The following is an 11,730-nucleotide window of genomic DNA, read 5'->3' on the forward strand; positions in this document are numbered from 1 at the left end:
ACTATTGCTAAGAGATAACTTTTTATCTGAATGACCTTTAGTGTATGGCAGGACAAACATTTAATTACCAAACATCTGCTCTTCTTATCATCTTGTTAATCATCTTCACCCCCTTTGAAGTGCCAGGCCCCTAGCTCATTCTTTAGCTCAAGGTGGTATATAAGCCTCAATTGCTTGGCTTGTCCTTGGGTCTCATATTCTTATGGGGCCCCATACTTATGTAATTAAATTTGTTTTTCTCCTGTTAATCTGTCTTATGTTAATTTGATTATGAAACCAGCCAGAGAAACTAGAAATGTAGAAAGAAAAATTTTCCCTCCCCAATAATTTTTAGAGCACCATTGGCAAGATCACAATTTAAACAAAGGCAGGACACAACAAAAATTATGTAGTGTCCTCCAGTTTGTTTTTATTTCTCTATAAAGACCATTGAAATACTTCTTTTAAGTATCTAATTTATTTACATATTTAAATCATCCTACAACTGTTAATGTTGCCCCATATTGAATTTTATAGCACTTTCCCTACCATAAAAACAATAGGCAAACATTACCAACTTTATTTCACACAAAAAATAGCCCAATTTTATATGACCTACTTCAAACCCAATGAAAGGAAAATAAATCTAAAAGTTGAAGAAGAGCCAAAGTGAATTATATGCCAATTTATTATATAAATTTTTCAGTGATACACTATTATCAGTATTTCATTTTTATACACCAAAAGAATAAACAATTTAACTATTTCCTACTAAGAGATACCTAAAACAGTTGATTTTTTTATGTGTACACTGACTTTACAAAATTGTCGGTCTTGATTTCAGCTCAGGTCATGATTTTGGTCAGGGTCCTGGAATCGAGGCTTGCTCCGGGCTCCACACTCAGCAGGGAGTCTGCTTCAGGATTCTCCCTCTCCCTCTACCCCCACTCCCCTCAAATAAATAAATAAACTTTTTTTAAAAGGTAAATTACTAGCTTCAATTCTGCAGGTAAGTTTGTGTGTTTGGTGACAGGAAGGTAGATGAGCTTTTCTTCTGATACCTGCTATTTAATATTTGGAGTGAGAACAGAGGGTATTTGCACATCATAAAAGGAGACTCTTGTGGTTGAAGGTTTTAGGAAACTGGCAAAAGTTTGAAATAGTAACTGAGGATAATGTGGAGTGAGCCAACTAGGAAAATAATAGATTAGTTATTATTACTATGAAAATAATATAGTTACAGGTGTCATCAAGAGCCCATTTGAAGCTGGTGATAATAAATGTTTAATGACGTCAGTTCAATGGTAATGGTTTTGGATTTCTTGTTGCTTAATTTTTATTAAAGAAAATTGCAGAAAAGATAAATTTTCAAATCAATAAATTATCACCCAGAGAATACCCATATAACCCGTTTCCAGGGCAAGAAGTAGAATGTGACTAACTCCCATTGGAATTTCTTCATACAGTACTTTTTCCTTTCCCAATATTGACTTAATCACTATAGTATAGCTACGTGTTTTCTTTTTTTTAATTTTATTGAATGGTATGCCGTAGTACATAATCTTTGGTATCTGACTTTTTGTGCTTAGGAGATGTATCAATTTTGTAGTCTATGGTCATGTTTGTTAGTTTTCTTTAATGTTTGATATATGAATACACCACGATTTATCTATTCTACTGTAGATACATATCTGGTTCCAGTTTTGAGTTATTAAAGGTAAGGCTACTGTGAATATTCTTACACAGGTTACTTAGAGTACATATACAGATTTTCTTATTGCATTTGTACGTAAGAGTAGAGTTATAGTTCACAGTGTAAGTACATCTTAGACTTAACAGATACATCAAACTGTGTTTCAGACTAGTACTACTCTCACCAAATTTCATGAGTTCCCCTATGTTGCTTCACATGCAGGCCAATAATTGAGAATTTCATTTAAAAAAAAAATAGGTATTCTGGGGCACCTGGGTGGCTCAGCTGTTAAGCGTCTGCCTTCGGCTCAGGTCATGGTCCCAGGGTCCTGGGATCGAGCCCCGCGTCGGGCTCCCTGCTCCGCGGGAAGCCTGCTTCTCCCTCTCCCACTCCCCCTGCTTGTGTTCCCTCTCTCGGTGTGTCTCTCTCTGTCAAATAAATAAATAAAATCTTTAAAAAAAAAATAGGTATTCTGTTGGGATATCTCATTACACCATTCCTTTGTGTTTACATTACCATTAAGGAAATTTAACATCTCTTCATATTTTTATTGACTTTTATTCTCTTTTGCAAAGGAGTGTAAAGTCTTCTGTCCATTTTTTAAAATAGTATGCTTTTTTATTGATCTATGGAAATCTTTATATATTCTTGATATGAGTGTTTTGTTGGTTATGTGGGTTCCAACTCTCTATTCCACTCTATGTTTTTCATTCTTACTCAATTAATGATGCCATTTGGTGAACAGAACTTCTAAATTTTAATGAAGTCCAACTTACCAATCAATCTTGGTGGTGGTGCTTTTTGTAACTGTTTAAGAAATCTTTATGCCAAAGTCAAGAAGATTTTCTCCTTTATTATCCTCTAGAAATTTGAATATTTCAGTAATCATAGTTAGGTCATAGTTAATCTGGATTTTTTTTTTCTATGTGTCATAAATCAGAGACTGTATTTTCCTTTATTTTTATGTAGATAGCTAATAGGCCAAGAATCATTAATAGAAAAGATTTTCCTTTGACCATGTATCTGAAATCTCACCCTTGTTACATATAAAAGTCCATGTATACACAGGAAGATTTCTAGATTCTTTATTTTAATTTCATTTTTTTTCCATTTGTAATCATGCCAATGTGATCATGTCTTAGAAATTCTTTATACTGTCCTGATATGTCTACCAGATCAGGTCTTCATTTCTCTGTTTTCTTTTTTTAATCTTTATTTTTCCATTCAAAAATTTCCAAGAGGAATTTCAAATTAGCTTGTCAATTACCACAGATATCCTCTTGACATCTTGATTGAAATTAGATAGATACATACATTCATGTGTCTTCTAATCCATAAAGATATGAATACTCTCACTCTATTTAGATCTTCTTTTATTTTTCCCAATATGTTTATAGCTATCCATATAGAGATTCTGTGAATTTTTCATTAGATTTATTCCTGGATATTTGATAATTTTATTCTATTGAAAATTCTATATTTTTAAAATAATTTTAATATTCTAACCTGTGTTGCTAGGATATGGAAATACAATTGATTTGATATATTGACCTTATATCCAACAATTTTTTCAAAGTTTACTTATAAATTCTAACAATTTATATTTTGTATTTTCTACATATATAATCATATCAATTGCAAATATTGACAGTTTTGTTTTAATCTTTTCTTATCCTTACACGTTTTATTTCTTTTTCTTGCCTTAATATATTAGCTAGTATCTCCAGTACAAAGTTGGATGGTAGTGAAGACTATGGGCATCTTTGTCTAAGCCCCAAGCTCAGAGGCACACATTAACATTTTGCTATTAAATATGATATTTAATATTAGTATTAATAAATGTATTTTATAAGGTTAAGGAAGTTCTCTTCTATTTCCTGTATAACAGGAACACTTCTTACAATAATCATTAATGGATATTAAATTTTATCACATTTTTATCAATTTATCATGGTTCACTGAGTGAGATTCATACTTTAAGAAGCTAGCATCCAAAATTGAAAGTGACTTTAAGAGTTTATTTGGCTAGGTGATTAAAACTTGAATTTAAAGATGACCTACATTCAGTGAGGTAAAAATAATGAACTTCCATAATATGGAGGAAGATATCCAAAGATTTAGAAACATAGGAATGTGGTATGTATTTATTATGTGAAACACATTCACCTACTTACTATCTATCCCCTAAGAGGGCTCAGAATACACCCCATTCACTAAGATATTGACAAATACCTCTGTCAAGTATCACCAGGTTCCATGAAACTGGCTCTTTGGGGTCAGTCTTCTGTAGGGCATCATTGTAATGAACTCTTTATGGGAATGATTACTTTGGGGCAGCAACTAACCACAAAGTTACGATAATAAGCCAAAGGATTGCCATGGCAATCAGAGGGCCTTGCCCTTCAGAGATTGGTCAATTGATCATGATAGACTTAAAAATTAAATAGATGACTATCTTTCAAGGTATTATTCAATCTATACAAGTGAAAGGGGGAAGAACCTTATGTCTGAACAGAAACAAGTCAATACAAAAAAAAAAAAAAAGGTATTCTCACCAAGTCCCCAGACACAATTTAAATAGAAAATGGGGAGTCATACCAAACCTTTTTCTATAACTCCATGCTACACAGAACATGGCTTAATCAAATATAGAACTATAGACTGTTATGTTGATCCCCTTCCCATATATATTTCATGAATACAATCTCAGGACCCAAGTGTTTTTTTTTTTTTTTACTTAGTCTTTTTGTTTTGAACTAATACTAGTTTTTCTCTCAAATATCACTTCCTTATTCTTCTGGATCATAAGTCACCATTAAAAAAAAAAAAACAACCCTGGGGCGCCTGGGTGGCTCAGATGGTTAAGCGTCTGCCTTCGGCTCAGGTCATGATCTCAGGGTCCTGGGATCGAGTCCCACATCGGGCTCCCTGCTCCTTGGGAGCCTGCTTCTCCCTCTGCCTCTCTCTCTGTGTCTCTCATGAATAAATAAATAAAATCTTTAAAAAAAAAAAAAACCCTGAATGTAGGAGTCTCTGGGTCCTCTTGAAGAAGTCTCCTGACACCAGTGCCTGGGGACCTAAAATGCCACCATAGTTTACCATATTGGAGGCTTATGGAAATCAGGCCATACACAGAATCTTGGATCTGATGAGCCTATGGACCAACCTGATAGTTATCTCCCTCGTTTCTGAAAGGTGTTAGGGAAGATATACTGAGGAGTTTGCAGGATCCTTATATGACTCCTTGGCAAAAACAAGTGAGGCTGAACGTTAAAATGATAGCACACTGAACTACATTTGAGAGAAGGAAGTGAAGACAGGAGTGAAATGATAATATGGGGAAATGTCTTAAGAGAAACTGGGATGAATTTTGTGAAATAGTTGACCAACTAATGTGGGAGTTATGGAGCAAAATAACTGAATGGATACAAGGTTTTGGTAAGTGATGAGGGGGTGCTGTATATTTATTATTTCTTTTTTTTTCTTTTATTCCAGACATTTCTTTTTTTTTCTTTTTTTTTAAATTTTATTATGTTATGTTAATCACCATACATTACATCATTACTTTTTGAATATATTTACTATTTCTAAGACACAACAGATCTAGGAAATAGCCAAGTCCACAATGAGACAAAGGAGGTGTGTGATTGAAGTAGGGTGAACAATATTTTTATTTGATAAGAAATTAAAGATTGAGACACCAGTATTTTGAAAGCATCCTCCAATTGAATGTTGAAGTAACTAAGGGGTAAGGGCAGGGGACAGGTTAGGGATTAAGAGATAAGGTGCTGAAACCTCAATAAATTAAGAAGGGAAACATGCTCTAAGTTGAATAGCATGAGCTCCAAAGGGACACAGTTAAATTCAACTAGGAGGAATTAGGTTGGGAAGTTCTGATCTTCAATTATTTGAAGTGTTAGCGCAAAAGTGGTCTACACAGGTGAAGACGTTTCTTGTGGTATGGTATCAGCTGAACAAAACCATGCAAGCCACTGGATGTGTACAAAGACAAGAATAGTGAAGAGGGTGAAGATGTAGAGAAGTTTCCTAATCTTAGACGACAGAACTCTAAGGCCCAGGAGAGAGATCCAAAGGAGAATGTTGGCTAGAGCAGGCGCGTAAGGACTCCATGGCGTAGAGAAGGCTGGCATGTATCTTCCATGGGGAGCAAAGTGGATACAGCATGCTGGATACACGTGTGGTTGGTAAAGTTGTCACCTGGCTGAAACACTGCAAGAGAATGAAGGCCAGCTACAGTTTTCCTTTTAATCCTGTATGTATTTATTCCGCTTTTGCCTGTCCCATCCCACCCCTGAACTTCAATGCTGCAGCACTTTGCGTGTGCACGCGCCTCCGCACACACACACCCTTCTCCTTTGAAAATGGGGTAGTGAACACACTTTTTGTAATTAGTAATCAAGCCCTCCAAATATAAAACAAATCCCAGGAAATTCTAAAGACCTCCTTTATCTTTTTATTCCCTCTTTTTTGAACTGCAAAGCATTTTCCCAAAGTATAGTTTCCTGTACTTATGTTTCTTTAATTGTAAAGCCTTTTTGCTTCCTCTTAGCAATTACCAGGACTAATTGATGATTCAGCCCAGCCATCAGGGACTACTCCCACAGGGCCTCTGGGTCTCTCCAAAGAGAATGTGAGCGGACTCCTACCCTCTGTATTTAGAAAATTCTGACTTGGGATCAAAATTTTCTTTCATTCAACCTCAAATACCTTCACAACTAAATCCTGGCCATTTATAGGAGTCTTAAATAGTCTTTCCTCTTATACCTTGCAAGTTACACAGTCATGATTCTCAACTTGATACTGAACTAAGGGCTCTATATTCCTCTTAAACTAGGGTGGTCATATCATTTGTCATCCAGAACGGGCTGCTTTTGAAAGCAAACGTATGTCCTATTAACAATTATGGGGAGATAGTTGACATGAACCAAGACCATTCTATATTTTTAACCAACCTAGGACTTGTGTGATGTTCCTTTAAAAGGCTCAGGAGTCTGAGCTGGGAAATGTACCAAGTTCTTATGATGACAGGGATCGATTATTTAAGTCATTCAGCCCTTCTTACTACAGTTAGACTAACTCCAGTTAAATTTATTACCATATAAAATCACTTATACCCATTTATTAACATACCTCGCTTAGTTTACTGAGAGATGAGTGGGACTTCCATACATAGTGGAGTCAGACCAAAGCCCTTTCCTCAATATAACTAACTCTGCTAGAACACAGCTAAATCAGTTACAGAACTCTGTTGCGTTGGCCACTTTCTTATAGCATCTCACGAATAAAGTTTCAAGGTCCTATTGTATTTTTTTTAATTTAGTCTTATTATTTTGAACTAGCTCCAGTGTTTCTCTCAAATATCAGTTCTTTATTCCACCAGTACAAATGATTATAATTTGCCACTATTTGCCTGTGGGGAAGCCCATACATTTCTCCTAAAAGATCACTATAAGGGTAACAAGACTTTCCTTTTTATTCATAAATAAATAGCATAAGATCTCAGGCTCATGAGTGAAAAATAGGAATAAATGAAAATAAAAATAATAGTCAGCTTTTACTGAACACTTACCATGTACCTGGCATTGTCCTCACAAAGTATAAAACAGGAACTGTTATTCACAGGGCAACTGGGTGACATTCGGGGAGGATAAGACACTTGCTTAAGGTCATAGAGATAATAAATGCTACAGGGAAGCTTGAACCCAGTCTGTAATATTCAATAATTGGAAAACATGTATACTTAAAAATGTTTTGAATTAGGAAATATGTATACTTAAAAATGTAAGGCTAGTCAAATGTTTGTAAATTGCTTCGTTCCTTGAAAGATGTTCAGTAGCATTATTATAAGTTATTATTTACTTTCATGCATACTGTAAATATAGGCAAAGAATCATGGACAAGCTTAGAATTATGGACTCTACCAAAAATTGCTGCTTTTCTTGTATTTTGGTTTTCTTTCCCCCAAATAATTATCTGTTGCACAAAAATAGATGTAGAATGTAATTATTCATGTCTAATCAAACCCATGGGATTTTTAATGAAAGAAAGCATATATTGAAATTGAGAAATATCACAAGCCCCAAGTTTCAACTGACTGCGGCATAATTTTGAAGCAAGAAGAAACATTCCAGAGATGGTAGATGCAGCTACAGCAGCCTCAACTTCCCTAACTTCATGGCTTTTAGCTGTAGATTTTTTAGATTTTTTACTAAGGGTAGGCACCTAGTTCCACGTTAACTTCTTTTGCTAATTAGGAAATTAACAGACACAATTTATGTTTGATTATGAGCCCATTTTAATCTTTCACAAGAGAAAAATAAGATAAAGGTAAGGGTCCATGAGTTTTGGGGAGGACATCTAAGCAGATCGTGATATTAACTTTTACAGAAAATATGACACTTCCTTTTGCCGTTTCTGGAGGTCACATCTAGACCAGATATTACAGTTTGAAAATGACATAACATGACCTCATGAATAATTTGAGTTCTGACTTTGTGAACTGCAACTACAAAGTTACATAGAGATTCACAGAATATAAGCTAGATCTAGGTAATTTATATTTTGGTCATGCATTAAAGGAAAAGAAAAAGGGAGAAATGCCATGTGGAAGACTAAAATGACCAGTAGCCATAAAATGGGCAGTTAGTCAATCTAGGCCACCTGGCTATTTACAATGCTGATCACTTCCAAAGACCGCTGGTTATTCTTCCTCTCCGAATTGCTTATTTTATAAGATGCAAAATATGAGACAACCAGAAATTGTGTGGAGGAGATTCACAGACTATTCTCAGCATCTGGAATTTCAAGTGACTTGTTTTGTAGCATCTAGGAGAGAGTTTGGGTGCAATTGATTTTCTTTTTAGTGGTCACTTTTTCAATATACCCTATAGAGCTAAGAGCATGAACAAGTTTTGTTTGCTTGCCCTACGATATTTAATCCTCAATCCTTTGTTGTAAGCATTGTAGATCTTGGGATCTTGACGAAAGAAAGTCTTGATTTGGTTTTGTGACGCAAGTGAGCAGTCATTACTTGTAGTCCCTGGCCTGTCATATGTAGAATGAGCAGTTTGGATTGATTGCTTACTAAGCTCTATACCATTTCTGAAATTCATTCATTTTAGGAATACATGCTATATACATGTAAAGAAAGAGATGTCATTTATAAGTTGTTTCTGTTGTTATTATCTTGCCCTTGACTCTCTCATATCTTTGAAAATGTGACATGTGGAGACCAGTAAACCCAGCACTACCAGGGCATTGGCTTCTATAATTCAACAGAAAACAAATTTTAAAAGCTCATCTTCAGTTAATACGAGTTAGTGACTTTCTCCTGACTCTTATTTTCTTCTGTTGAAAGAGTTTCTCTGTGGATTTTTTATATTGCTTCCATATCTAAAGAGGTCTATTTCCTTTTATTTCCCCAAGTTAGAAAAAAAAAAAACTCTAGGCATGAGGTTACAGGTGAAAATATTTCTCAAGGCCCTGAAATAGTCTCTTCTATGCAGTTTTGAGCTCCTCCAAAGACCATGTTTGAGAACACAGTAGAATGAACCTCTTGGTGCATGGATGGAAATTATGAGCAGTTCAACTAAACCGCTTGCCAGAGATGTGAAGAAATTAAGCTTATGCTTCTGGATCCACAAGGATGATCTTCTAATTTCTTAGATGGTTCTATTTTAAAGGTTATTTCTAAATAAAATACTTAATTTGGGGTTTTCCAATTATTGAGACAATTTTAAAAGTTTACATTGGGCACTTAAGCCCCAATTTAGGACAGATTATGCAAGTAGAATAGGGAAAGTAATTTTATCATGAGCCTTTAGGATTGAAATATGGTGATTCTCGTCAAGTTCAAAGTGAACAAATGCCCCAAAGCTGTCTTAGGAGAAGTGGGTAATGCAGTTGACAATCACAGATCTTGAAGAACCCCTCTCCTGCTTAGCTCTTGGGTGGATCAAAGGCTCTGAAAGTGTTTAGGAAAGACTGTGGACATCATAAGTCAGCAGTGTTTGCAAGATAAAGTTAAACAAGTTTTTATATACAAGAAAAGAGTGCAATGCAATCTAAATAAGATACCAAAAGAAAGGCAATGAAATGAACTCAAAGATTGACTTATACCCAAGGAAGAAGCATATTCAAATAAGAATTTCTATTACATATTTTAGGGGGAAAATAGCATGGTGATACAAATATTTAAATTTTAAAATAGAGAAAAAAAACAAAAGTTAGTTTAGAAGACAAAAAAACAAATTAAAAAATGAGATTTAAGATTTTATTTTTGGAGGATTAGTTCACAGAAAAGTGTTTGTTTGTTTGAAGAAGAGATTTGCAGTCATTTTTATAGGGTAAGACACCAGCAATGACCATTTTGGGAAAGGAGAAATGGGAAGGAAATGTCTCTCCCATTTCTGGATGCAAACAAGTAATCCATCCTGGTAAGTTACCACCAATTTTATAGGAGAATGTGGTGTTTTATAAGGACTTATAAAAATAGTGGGACTTTGTCTCGGAACTGTGACATTTTGATATATTAGATATATTTACTTTTTAATTAAACTTTATCATTTCAAACTGTTAATATAGAAACATTTTTGGCTTTAATAAGGCAAATGTTCTAAAGGAAATAATACAAGTGTGTTTACCAACACTATTTATAGTCCTTGAAATGATACAATAGTATCAATTCATACAATATAATATAATACACACAATATAAATGATATTTAAGATAAAATTATTGGTCTATCTTGGCAAAATTGAAAATAAAATACCAATCAGGCATTTTTCAGAAGGAAAAGAACATAAATCCTTTTCCAATTTTGTCTTCCTTGTTACTTTATTTCTTCTTCTTTTCTTTTTTCTTTCTTTTTCTTTCTTTTGTTGCTTAAATGCTTATAGTTTGACAGTTTATCTGTCTTATAAAAGCTTTTCTCACACTTTAACACTTTTTCAACTTATTTTTATTGTATTTTTATAGTTACGAGATCAAGCTCCCTTTGAGAGAATTTCAGGTGCTTTGCTAAATAAATTCGGAACTTCCCTTGTTTAAAATGGATGCCCTTTTCTTTATATTGGAAACTGTTCTAACAGCAGATAACCTTGAAGTCAGGACATTTTCATGACATATTAATCTCATGTTTATGTCAAATGCTTCAACTAACTCTAAAACCGTGAAATAAACATTGAGCATATCTTGTAAGGGATAAAATTTAAAGCTGGAGACAACTAAACTCTGCAACTAATACCTGCAAAGTTTTGTTTATTTTCCAAATAATGTTAAGTATGGGGTAAGTATATTAACTAGGATTGTTTCTATATTCTGAACACATTCTCCACGAGAGAGTATTTGGAGGTAAAGAGACTTATTTTTCTTGAAATGACATACTTCAGAATCCTTTGCTCAATACAAGAAGGATATGGAGCCTTGTTGGCCTAAACATGAACAGATGTAAAATATTCCCCATGACTTTCTCCAAATCTTATAAATCTTATACTCTGTCTCTACCCATAGTGAAAGGTAAATATATCTTCAGAAAATAAATAATATTGTATTTTATAATATGTTCTGATCATTTAAGTTATTGCTGTGTTTAGCAGTAGAAGGATAAGTGGTTTAGAAATCCAACAGCTCTGATAAGGTTAATTTCTTTCTGGTCAGTGAAGGAATTAGCCAACTACAAATTCTTTATCAGTAAAATGAAAATACATATATTGCACTGGTTTCCTGACAGCATTGTTAAGGCTGAGTCATATTTTGAAATAATTTTGAAGATTTGTGGTACAGTTGCATAGAAATAATAATGGGAATAAAATATCTGGTATTCTGCTTAGATGGCAAATGATTTTAATTTTGTTGAAAAGATTTAAATTCATTGGCTAATGGTTGGACTTCATAAGGACAAATGGAGTCTTTAACATACTGTTTGTAGATTCTTAATAAGAAACAGAATATCTCAATCTCAAACCCTCTCCAGGACAAATAAGTAGATTTGTTCCAAATCCTAAAACTTACTGTGCTTTTTTCCCCCCTAAAATAA

This window comes from Mirounga leonina, unplaced genomic scaffold (genome assembly GCF_011800145.1).
Source record: "Mirounga leonina isolate KUSES-001 unplaced genomic scaffold, KU_Mleo_1.0 Mir_199, whole genome shotgun sequence".
NCBI lineage: Eukaryota > Metazoa > Chordata > Mammalia > Carnivora > Phocidae > Mirounga > Mirounga leonina.